Source organism: Labrus bergylta, chromosome 12 (genome assembly GCF_963930695.1).
Source record: "Labrus bergylta chromosome 12, fLabBer1.1, whole genome shotgun sequence".
Taxonomy (NCBI): Eukaryota; Metazoa; Chordata; class Actinopteri; order Labriformes; family Labridae; genus Labrus; species Labrus bergylta.
Window position 1 is genome coordinate 16,620,687 of NC_089206.1, and position 12,193 is coordinate 16,632,879.

General features: G+C 42.2%; 1 protein-coding gene across 3 annotated transcripts in view; it reads right to left on the reverse strand.

The window, feature by feature from the left end:
* The window catches only part of l1cama (L1 cell adhesion molecule, paralog a), a 38,170-nt gene extending 27,976 nt beyond the window's left edge, over positions 1-10,194 (reverse strand). For all 3 annotated transcript variants that reach the window (XM_065961489.1, XM_065961488.1, XM_020634271.3), the window contains exon 1: positions 10,038-10,194. The gene's annotated coding sequence lies outside the window, so the exon portion shown is untranslated. The remainder of the gene's footprint in view (positions 1-10,037) is intronic.
* Positions 10,195-12,193: the final 1,999 nt, after the last annotated feature.

The window sequence follows — 12,193 nt, forward strand, 5'->3', positions numbered from 1 at the left end:
AACTCCCATCACATCTGTTATCATTATCATCGGCAAACCATTTCTGCTCCGTAACTAACTCCAATCATTACCAATGGAGTCCGCAGTGGAGATCTATGTGAGGCGGAGCCGCTCATGCTCTCCAACAGAGGAGGGCCAAGCTCCATCAAAGGCTGCTGCGTTATCTCAGGCCCACAGCCTCAGCTCTGCTTTAGAGACCCCCGTCTCTGCAAATCCTCCTCCCTACGTCTCTACACAGCCTGTCCACGCACCAGTGTGTAGTGGTGCAAAGAGATCAAGGATGTGACATTTTCCGGAACTCGCAGCAATTTTCAGCGAGTCGCAAAAATGAAAGGGAGTAAACAGACAACCTGTTCTGTCCCGCCTGTGTTTGTAGCTGTCTGTGTGTGCATCATCTCCCGCCAGGCAGTTAAAGCAAGTGACAAATATATCTGGTGTTATTTTATCTTTTCCAGGAGGCAGACAGAGTGAGTAAGCAGAAAGAAGAGAAGATGCAGTTTTTGTCTGTCTTCTATATATGAATAAATACACTCTGCTCCCCCCTCCTCTTGCATCATCTTTTCTTTCCCCCCCCCCTCACTTCCTCCTGCAGTATTGCTCACTGAAGCCCCAGATGTGGCCACATCTTCCCCTCACTCTCTCGTATCTCTTTTTCTTCCAGTTTTGCTTCAGTTATGAGAGATGACAGGCGGGATTCCACCAAAGTTCAAGCCAGAGAAAGAGAGTGGGAGAGGGAAAAAAATAGAAAGAAGAAAGGAGAGGGGCCACAGGGATGTAGTGGAAGTTTGGTGACCTTTCCCTGTGGCTAAACAACCGGTGGCTGGGCTTTTCATAGAGTTAGACCAACAAGGTCTGACATTCCGAAACCGGGACTGTACACACACATTACCAAGATGCTCGCGGCAAGAAGTGGATACTCCCACACTTTAATGCATGAGCCACAAAACACACAGAAACACACCTTCACAAGGAGAAAATAGAACAATGGCATCATCCTGGAACATTAAATCCCCAGCCATAGTTGCAGATATCTAATTCATCGCCATCCCATGATAGCATGGCTTAAAACAAGCTGATCCTGCTGGTTTTTATATGGGACACCCACAGCATGTCAGCATCTCCTCCTGTCATGCAGAACCGCTAGCCGAACAAACCCAGATTTAGCAAGACAACATTTCCAAGCACTTCAGACACTTTTTACATGATGCGAACTGAAAGGAAAAACCAGCTTTTTTCTGACACTTGCGGAGGTGGATGGGTCCTCCACAGACAAGCCAGGAGGGCCGACTCAGTGCGGATAAAAGTGTATACGAATGCCAGGAAGCTAGTAACAGCCCTGTCACTAACGTTTACCGTTGGATTGTTTGCCCCCCCGTCCGAAACACAGGTTGGTCAAAACAGCGTTCACCACACAGTCATAAATAAAACAGAGACTGTCTGGACTGCTGAGAGAAGATAGGCGGAGGGAGGGATGAAAAGATAGAGGGATTTTAGAGAGAAGGAGGGCAAAATAAGAATTATGAGTGTCTATAAAGATTGATGATATATGAAAGCTATTGAGTATGAAGGCATCACACCTATTTTATCCTGTCAGTTTAGTCTGTAGCCACTTCTACTATTTATGTTTGGGGTTGTGTTGCTCTTATTTAATAACAGGCTCACTAAGCACACCGCCGCATGATTGTGTGAGTGTGTGTGTGTGTGTGTGTGTGTGTGTGTATGTGTGCATGGGAATGTGTGTTTGTGCGTGGGTGTGTACTTGGCAGGTGTGCATCTGCCACTGCACACACTGACATTTCAATCGCTACAGGATCTCTGTCGTTTACCCTCCAACCCCGTGCTCTCTGCTCCCCGTATCTTTCTTTCCTCATCTTCCCACTTTGTCCTCCAATCTTACCCTCCACACTCTCACACTTCCTGCTCGTCGCCCTGAGCAGGATCACACTTTCATGTTACAATCAATATATTTAAAGGCCTGGTAATAATAATGCTCTTCCTTTCTCTTCCTGTATTTCACTCTCTCCTGCTTCCCCTGCCACCATTTTCTCTGTAAGGCCTGCAGGATGAGGTCTTTGCTTACGTGTATAATTACCTCCTTAAACTTGTTAACAATGTCCAGGCCCTCTGTCTGTTCTCTGCAGTCTCTCTTTATCTCCATGTGGCATTATTTCTTCCACTCGTCTTTTCTCCATTCATCTCCCTCTTTCCCCTGATGTGACATCTGCACCCCTGAATAAATCTGTTTTCCCTCCGTGTTGCTCCTGTGTTTCCTCCAGGGGATTGCGCCTTTTATCTTTTCCCCATATTAACAAGACGCCTCACCCCATGTCTCCTTATCGTTTCCTGCTCTATCAGTAAGCCCTCTCCTCGGCACCAATGTTTCAACAAATTATTACAAAAGCGGCAACGCGACACATAGCCCTGTAAGTTTGGCCACATAAACACGATCAATGTTTCCAACAGTGCAGCAAGGCATGATGTCTGATGCAAACAGACATTTTATAGCTAAATATAGAGGCTCGGTATTGCAGCTCGGGAATTGTGGGAGACTCTCTGTACTGCCATGCCCAATTACCTCTGATCAATTCAGAGAGCAAACTCAAACAACTCGAACACCAACCTTTTTCAGGAACGCAGTCTGCATTAAGGAGAGGCTAACAAGGACAAATTCACAGACATCCACCGTTTTAAGGTAGAACTTATGTAAGAGGCTGGAATGGCCTAATTCTCTAAGGCTATGAGCAGATAAAAGAGAGGGATGTAGGCCATAAATGAAAAAAAAAGCAGAATAAGTTGCCAACGTCTTTGTGCAAAGTCTCCTTTATATGTAAATTATTTGCAACTTGTCCAAATAAATATAATGAGATGGGGAGTCATCCCAAAATACATCAGGCTGAGGACTCAATGTTCATTTCCTCCTACCCATAAATAATAAAAACGGAAAAGGGGAGAAGTATAGAGCTATTATTGATGCAAAACTATTCTCAAATGCGTAAATTGGTCCGTAAATTGGTTCACACACATAAATACCACATGCAAGGCCAATGATTGCAGTCATCACTATGGTGATATCATGGAAGCAACAGGCTATAATAATATTGGTGTGTGTGTGTGTGTGTGTGTTTGTGTGTGTGTGTGTGTGTGTGTGTGTGTGTGTGTGTGTGTGTGTGTGTGTGTGTGTGTGTGTGTGTGAGTGTGTGTGCGTGGCTCAAAAGGCAGATTTTTTGGCTTTATTAAAGTTGTTTCTCTGGCCCTGAATTCAATGAGAAAATGTAATACATTTCAAGCTCATGTAAACACGACTTTTGTTACTCATAAACAACAAACTTGAAGAGATCCCTTCTCTAAACTCTATCAGTCTCCTTTTTTGTCTCTGACATTTATTTAATCCCTGACATTTTCTTCCTGAATCTCTCTCCTGCTGCTTATAATCAATGTTCTTCCCTGTGTTCTTTTTTTCTTTTTACACTCCCTCTTTGTCTCCATCCCTCTTGTCTAGCATTACCCTGTTTTAACCTTGCTCGCCCCTCCTCTGCTCTCCTCCAGCCAGCAGTCTGCATGCATGTGGTGGGTGTAGTGTGTAATAGGATGGCACAGTAGGTGAGATTAAATTAGGCCAGTGTATGGGGATTACAACCCACTCAAAACCTGATCTCCTCCTACTCTCTGTAATCCAGCCCTAATGAATATATCATGGCTGACACAGCAGATAATGTGCCGAAGAGAGAACACAGTCACAACATCACCAAGATATGCAGACGAGACAAAAACAGACAGACTGTTTACTTACATCACCTGCAGTACTGGAAGATGTGGGGTCTGTTCAAGTGTTTCATGCCCCATTTATTTCTGTTGTAGTTCATTCAAATGAGGTTTATGAGGGGGGAACCAAGTGAAACAAAAATCAATGTATTTCAATGTAAACTCTCTAAATAGATAGGCATTTAAATTGATTCAAAACCACAATGTGTTTCACAACCCAGGAACTGATGTATTTCCCTCAATCATTGTCAAGCAGTCACATCTAATTCAGTGCACTTGCTCTGATGACTCACAGTTGTTTTCTTTCTTGACTACGCATCTTTTTCCTGCAACATACACAACACTGCTCCCAAACTCGTCATGGTAATTTACAGATTTAAGTTATCTACATTTGGAGCACACATACACCAAGTTGGATTTTGAAGTTCTATCTTTATTCATAAACTCTTGGGTATGTTTCCTTGACGCTTGGAATGTTTGGATGTGCACCCGCATAAGCCTCGACGTTGCAATCCACTCGAAGCTTTCATGAAGCAAACAAGAACTTGTCAACTAGTTGACAGTGTTTATGCCTCACTGCCAGAATGAAGGATAAACGTCTATCAAGACAACTTCACCAACTTTGGTCAAACAGGGACTTGCAGCTTTTACTCAAGACATTCATATTCTCATATACTACCTTTGAAACAGATGCAGCCACATGCATAAAAAAGTGGATGAAAATTGTTATTCATCCCCCCCCCCCAGCTTAAGTATTAAAAGGGGAAAATGGGATAAGATGAAAGTCATGCAAAGGACACTCAGAAGCACTGTCGAGGGGGAACTGACATGAAAAGATTACACTCCAACAGTAGTAAAAAAGCTCTCTCCAAAGTTGAGAGGAACAGCATGATGTAACCTAAAGCAAAGCAGCACTGCTGAAGTAGCCGGCAGTACTGGGATACATCATGCCTTCAAGTTTTATTAAAAATTCATCCGGCCTCTCTGCAACAAATCAATAAATTAGTAAACCAATGCTGTCATGTCCCATTATGCATTAGTACAATAACATAGAATTCTACTATAGTTAATTGTCTATAGTATGCAATACAACCAGAGGCTGTTTGCTGCTGCAGCTTTATTCAGTTAACAATTATTATGGTATGTATTATACTGTGTCATCATATCTGTAATGTTATGTGATTTTATGACACTGAATGCAAAACATCTCCATTACACTGTATGTGTAAAGGCTCAGTTAAGGACAGGAGTTTAGAATAAGCAAACATTACACACTCTGGTGTCCAAAACATCAGTTTTTTACATGCGCTGCACTGGAACTACGCCAAAATTGTACCACCCCTATCAAATTAAATAAATGAGGCACTCTTAAGATTAAGTCAATAATAATTGACTCAAAGTTACTCTTAATATTTCTGTTTAGAAGAAACTTTTTTGCATAATGTCATTTAACTGAAAGCAGTTCAACTAAGACATCCGTACAATAGTTTACGATGTAGCCCTCAGACATTGGACATCATCTTTAACAAATGAGAGCCAATAAGCCAACAGTGGCAGTCTATGTTATGTACAGTCCATTCATTTATAGCAGCATCTCATACTGGACACTCCTCATGATAAAACACACACACACACAATAGCACACAGCATCATCTTTGACGATCAACAGAACACTTCACTGATGCGCACAGAGGGTCATTTAAGTCCATTTATAGTCACTGATGTGGAATAAGAGGCCTCTTTGATAGAGCTGACTGTAGTCCGGATGGAGTGACACGGAGGGGAATTCTCTGTTTCACTAAGACAAAGACATCATTTTGAAGAAGAGAGAAAAAGGGATAAGGGCCGCATAAAGGAGGGACAGAGAAGGTCAGACATGGAGTTTTATATCTCCCCTTATTCATATTAAACTTCAGTTTTATCACTCTTTCTCCAGTCTGGTTCTTCATTTTAAATGATAAGCATTGAAGAAATTAAATTCACAAGATTGAATTTTAATAAAAAAAATGTGCTATTTCCTCATTTAAAAATATATTTCGACAATAACTGAGGCCTCCAGTTTTATTATTGGTTTTGGCAGTAATTAATTTCTCTCCAGGTTTCAAATAATAACCACTATGGGGTTCCAGTTTTGTAATTTTATCTGCCAATATCTTGTTTGTTTCCCAGGGGAGTTCTACAATTTCTCCTCTCTCATACCATCACTTCTGAGAGCTGTAATAAGGTAATTCACTCTGCCAAATTAGATTCATTTCCATACATGACGCCTCTGTTTGTGCCTTGGTCTCCATCACAGGTTCAATTGAATAATAGGGTTGGATTTACGAACCTTTGTCTAAGAGCCTCTTCCTGGGAAGGCTAATGGGAGCCACAGTCATTATTTTGATTAAGACCCCGATGTGGGTTTCTCTGTCCACCACTGGATGAATACTGATATGCAAGAGAAACCAAAGAAGTGTGTGGCAGGTAGAGTAGAAAGAAGGACAGAGACACAGATGCAGGAAATGGAAAATGGATAACTGAGGTTGAAAGGTTTGCACAAGCTGGCTGAGAAGAGAGAACAGGACTCCAAAGAGATGACTGGAACAAGGTGGTTCAGAGAAATTGCCGTGACAATCCTCTCCAGCTTTATCTCGTCTTCCTTAACAGCTTTTATCTTTCAGCAATCTCTGTAACACCCTGCTGCCTTTGAAATCAATCCTTTCCATCTTTAAGTTTTCCTCCCTGCGCCTGCCTCATTTCACCTCTGCAAATTTCACCCTCCCCTCCTTGCTGGCCCCCTTCCCTCCTATTCAATTCTACATAATCATTTACCCGTGGCTGGCCTGTCAATCCATCTGACCCTAAGCTCCCCTAAATCACCACAATGTATTCTCCACCAAACCCTGACAGCATGTTGACACGATCCCCCACTTGACACCCAGTGGGCCGACTCCCATCTGCGTAGCCTAAATCAAACAGCTTCCAAGCTGCAACTGGGAAGGATGTGTTTGTGTGTGTGTGTGTGTGTGTGTGTGTGTGTGTGTGTGTGTGTGTGTGTCTGTTGGGGAGTGAACGGGAGTCTCTATACCGGCAGCATCTTGAAGGTGCACATGCAACCGCACTCTCACATGTGCAAGCCATCAAAAAGACTCTCACACACACACGCGCACTGGGGGATAGCTCGAAGGAGTTCACTCACAAGCCTTTAGATCTGTGTTTGTGAGTCTCTAACTTTACAATTTTTATTCTCAAAGGAGGATGAAAAGAAAACCAGATGAAAGTTATTGTTGACACTTCAGTCTGAGAGATAGTTCTCTCGCTTAACCCTTATTTTACCCCGTTGTCGCTTCACAGCTGAATCCCCACAAAGTTGTGAGTGCGCTCTTTGATCAGCAGCAGACGCCTAAGTAATCAGGCCATGGAGGCAACATTAGAGAATCTTTAATTTGGCGCAGTGCAACAGGATCTCTGCAGTGTTTATTTACAGAGTGTTTGTTTGTGTGTGTGTGTGTGTTCCGTAAGTGGTGCCTGCCTATACAGATGTGGTTCTGTGAGTGTGTGTTTAGTGAGCAGGATGACAGGCGAGGTGCCCTGAGGCTGTAACAGGTTGCTACGAAGCGAAGGGCCAGTGCAGCACTGCTTCTCCCTGGAGTTTCTTCGTTTTACTGGCAGATTGAGTGTGGATCATTCCTCTCCTCCTACACACACATCAGCTCTCCACTTCAACTGCTTGACTTAAGGCATTTGGCAAAAGGCCAGCATTAATATGTGGTTATACATTGCAGTGCTTTTCCCTGACAATACTCTTCGATTGTCATTATCATTATCTGTAAATAAAATGTGAAGAATTCCTCCTTGCCACCTTTCTTTTCTGCGGTTCTTTCATTAGCTTGAGCCCATCCTCCCTCGTGACCTTGCCCGTTTCTACATCCTAGTTGATCCCTCCTTCTCTCGCTGCTCTCTATAGCAATGAAAGGATGCAAAGTGCTTTGCCTTTTCAAAAGGAAGTCCACCGTCCCGTCTTTTATCTTTTTTGCATTGCTTACACTAACCTCCCCTGCCGCCCCTGTCTTTTCATCACCATTACTCGTTTCTCTGTCATCCTCTCCTCACATAAATCCCTGATTCCATCCATCTCTTTGATGGAACAGCTCAATTAACCGGCCAGCATTGGAGGGGAGATTACATTCTGCACCAAACTGTAGAAAAGGTAATCATACCGTCCGAATGTAGCCACCTACACTTACAACATCATCCCTGCTACAGCAGCACAAACAAAAACAATGTCTAGAGATTTGGCTGCCACTGCCATACAGACCTAACTGCATTAAATAGTATGATAATGTGACCAGCAGTGGGTCTCTGGAGCATTGCTGCCCCGGAGAGGAAGCACACGCACATACACATTCATACACATTCTCGTTCATTCCAACACGCCCTTTTGAGCAGCAGCTGTATCTCGATCTATTGTGTGAATGTGTGCAGTGCAGTGTGTTTATGGATATTGTACAGATGGTAACAAGTCATTGTCAGGCACAATGCTGTCCCTCCCCTGTAGTCCCTTGACTGGGTTCATCTGGGACAGGCTGCAGGCTACTCACGCATTGAGCGAGGAAAAAGAGAGAATGAAGGTCTAAGACACCACCAGCACATACTAAGTTCACATGATGGAAACTGATATGTATGATATATCAATGATGACACAGATTTTTTAGGTTTTGAGCATGTTATGAGTAAATGCACAGAGATATACATACCAACAATACACAAGTCATGCACAGACAACCTACAGCCAAAAAAAGCTCACAGCCTTTAGCTGCTGCCTCTGGCAATACAGTAATACATCATTAACACAACCAGTAGAACATTGTCATTTTCTGCCATAGGGTGGAACAGATGTGTAACAGGCCACAGAGGATGACAGCAGGCAGCTGTGTGGCAAAGAGCCAGGTGAGCCTCTCCTTTACATGGGCACACCTCTAGTCTGCCGGGAGCACAGCCCCACCCTTATTTTCACCTCCCCTGATATCTCTTTCCGTATTAATCTCTCTCTCTCTCTCTGTCTCCTGTTGATAACTGAATTTATATTTCTTCCTTTCCCTCTTCCTGTTCTTTTCAGATTCCTACACCTCTACCCTCCAAGGTCTGTAGTTTCAGGTTACTCAGCTTCATCATTGCCCTCACTAAAGAGACGCACAGCAGCCGCAGGAGATAAGATTGGTAGACTAGAAAATTGTAGTCTGCTCTGCTGTGCTGTTCACCATACAGCTGAGTTTCATCTTCCTCATCAATGAAAATCACAGCAGCAAATGCCCATGCAATCATGGGCAGTTGTTAACATTAAGCCACAGAGCTAATAGCTGGGGGAGGGGAAAGTGCAGAGAGAAACTCATTTTAATATTAAGCAAAGACTTTGTCTGGGTAATTAGCCTCGGTTGGCAGAAAAATATACAAATGGACGGTGAAGGAGCAGATTGAAGAATAGTTGCATTAAAAAAAAAATCACATTTTATAAGAAATCGTGAAGAAGGGCTATCAGTACAAATTTGCCATAAATCGATAGTTTAATGATTAAATTACAGTTCACTAGATTTAGCAGGATATAAAAAAAATAAGAGTGACATAAATGATTTGATGTAAAAATCTAAAATAGCTCTTTGAAAAGGCACAAATAAAACAATAAACAACGTCAGAGTATTATTTTGATCTAACCCATAAATTGATCAGCATGTGGTGCACGGCACTGCTGTACATCTAATATGAATATCATAGGAGACCCTGTTGCATGCAATGCAAGGATTCTTCCATCTGCAAGATGAATACAGAAAAACAAAGAAGTCCAGATATCCAAGAGTAATCAATTCCAACAGGTTATCCATGAAACCTGTTTGTAATACCTCAAAATGTGCTTGCTTTATAGTTGATTGTGCTACAGTATGAAGAGTTCAACACAACATTCACAATCGTTGAAATAAAATAAGAGTTTTAACATTTGTCTAATCACCATTTTTTTTGCAAACTAAGTCCATTAAAATAGCTGCTAAATTATAGTTTTTATAAACACAAGATCTGCTGGAAAACAGATACATTGCCAGAAACTGTTAATCAAGGAGCGGTTCAATAGATTTACTTAAACCAGACAGTCATCTTTTAATGTCAGTGGAAAATGAGGCAAAGGTGTGATTTCATAACAAGCCACCTCCACCTAACAGGCTAATTAATCTCCCCACGAGCTCTAATTCTGTTTAACGGACAAGCTGTTCCTTTGAGCCCAAAAAAAAAAATCCTCTTACCTTCACAGGGATGCTTTTTTTCTTCTGGCAAATCCTGGTGTCTTTTCCCCTCCTCTCTCTTCCTTATCTACCTTCGTCTTTTCCTACTCTTCTCTCTGAAATTGATTGTGCACCTCTCTTCTCTGCTGATGCTGCAGTGATAGAAAAACACACCCTCCTTCGGCCGCGTTCTCTCTCTCCCTCCCAGACTCTCATTGGTTGCCTGTTAGAGGTGACATCACCCCTCTTCACTGCCTGCCTCCTTCTCTCCTCCTCTGTTCCCTCCCTCCCCTCTCTCTGTCTGTCTCTCTCTTTCTCTCTCACACCTTACTCCGCTGTGGATTCTGACCATTCCTTTATTGTATGCCCCTCCTTCCTGCCCTCTACCTATTCTCTCTGTCCTCTTCTTCCTCCCACTGCATACAGTGTGGATTAGTAGGTCTTCCTGCTTGTATTCAGCCATGCAGTGCTAAGCATAATGATGCATCCTATAGACTACATTAGACCACATGGCCTTTGGCCCTCAAGCATTTCTTCTTCTCTCATTCTGCACCAAACAGACTACAAAGGTGAAATTATGACGGTTTGAGTTCTTTTGTTAATATTCTCTGCGCTCCACTGGGCTCAACTTTCATAAGCTCTTTTAATTCATTCAGCCACTAAGACTTGACTGGGCTGTAGTTCATTATGGTCTAATCAAAGGCATGACTGGGATGAAAGTTACGTAATGCTGGTGAATAAAAATGTGTCAGGAATAACTGCCGCCTCTTATCTTAGACATGGTGGGGGGGGGGGGGGGGGTGTTGAGATGCAGAGATTCACTGATTTCAGGGTAATTAAGGGCTGAATAATGCAGTCTGGCTGGGTGATTGTGATCCACCACACGTGTAGAGGGAAATCACTGGATTTTATTGGACTTGCTTTGATCTGTTTGCATCTTGAGTGCTGTGGATTCATATGTCAGTAAATGTGCCTCATTTCCCTTCCAGCTCAACTACAATCCAGTAATAATAACCTGATTCTTCTTTTAATTGCTTTTAAAGCACTGCATGGACTGGCACCAGTTTACATTTTTTAAACTCCTAAGTCCCTATTCCACTCTAAAATCCTCTAAACAATTACTCCTCTTAAATCCACACTCCTTGTTAAAATTTGAATCTCTGAGCTTTTCCAAATGCTGCGTGTAGTCTGTTGCCCCTCTATTTTGGGAGAAATTATGTCTTTTCATCCCCACATTTATTTCTACCTTTTTCAGTGAAACCTGAGGAGATCATGTCATTTACAAAAAACAAAACAATAATAACATTTAAACAAAAACAACGATAGAGAACGACTAAAAACAGATTACCAATACATATCTGATGTATGCCTGTTAGTATATCAATACAAGAGCCTTAACTTTATTCCTGACTTTTAAAAAAATCGCAACATGTGCAGCATCACATTGTCAGATTATGACCTTTTTTCCCTTTTTTTAATATTTAGTGCCATTAACAGGAATATTTGGGATTTATATACCTATATCAGTTGGTTCATTACCAAACAACTGGAAGACTCGTAGGTCCTGCAACTTAGGTTATTTAAATGAATAAAAGATACTCACACTGATTTAGATTGGTTGATACTGACCCCTCCAAAAATATTGGCATTCAGTAGGGTTTTGATTTGTTCCTGAAATAACAGAAAACATGGGAAGTGAAAGGTCAGGCTGGGAGACACATATTCCTTCATCACCTGATCCTTAAAGTCAGAACTATTCAGGTAACTGGGGCTGTTCAATGTCCAGTCAGAAACGTCCATTCCTACAGTGCTGCTGTAGTTTCTTTGTGCTTTTGCAACTTGAGGGTGCCAGCACCCCCATCTGCCATTGGTGCTCACATCGATGCCAGGCATGCAGACAAAAGCTGCCACCAGAGCAGACAACATGGGAATAATGATTGATGAGGCCAGTTTGGATTGGCGAGAAACAATGCCACTATCCTCAGGAGACGCTATGGCTGAAGAAAGACTAAGAGTTCAGAGACTCCAAGGTCACCAGGATAGAAGTACAGTTTTTTATTAGGGAGTCTTGTTGTCTTTGTGAGCTGGGCATGGATACAGATATGACATGATAACATGACTAAGTGATTTTAAATTGACAAAGCAGAAACTTTAGGATTTATTTATAAATTAGTTGC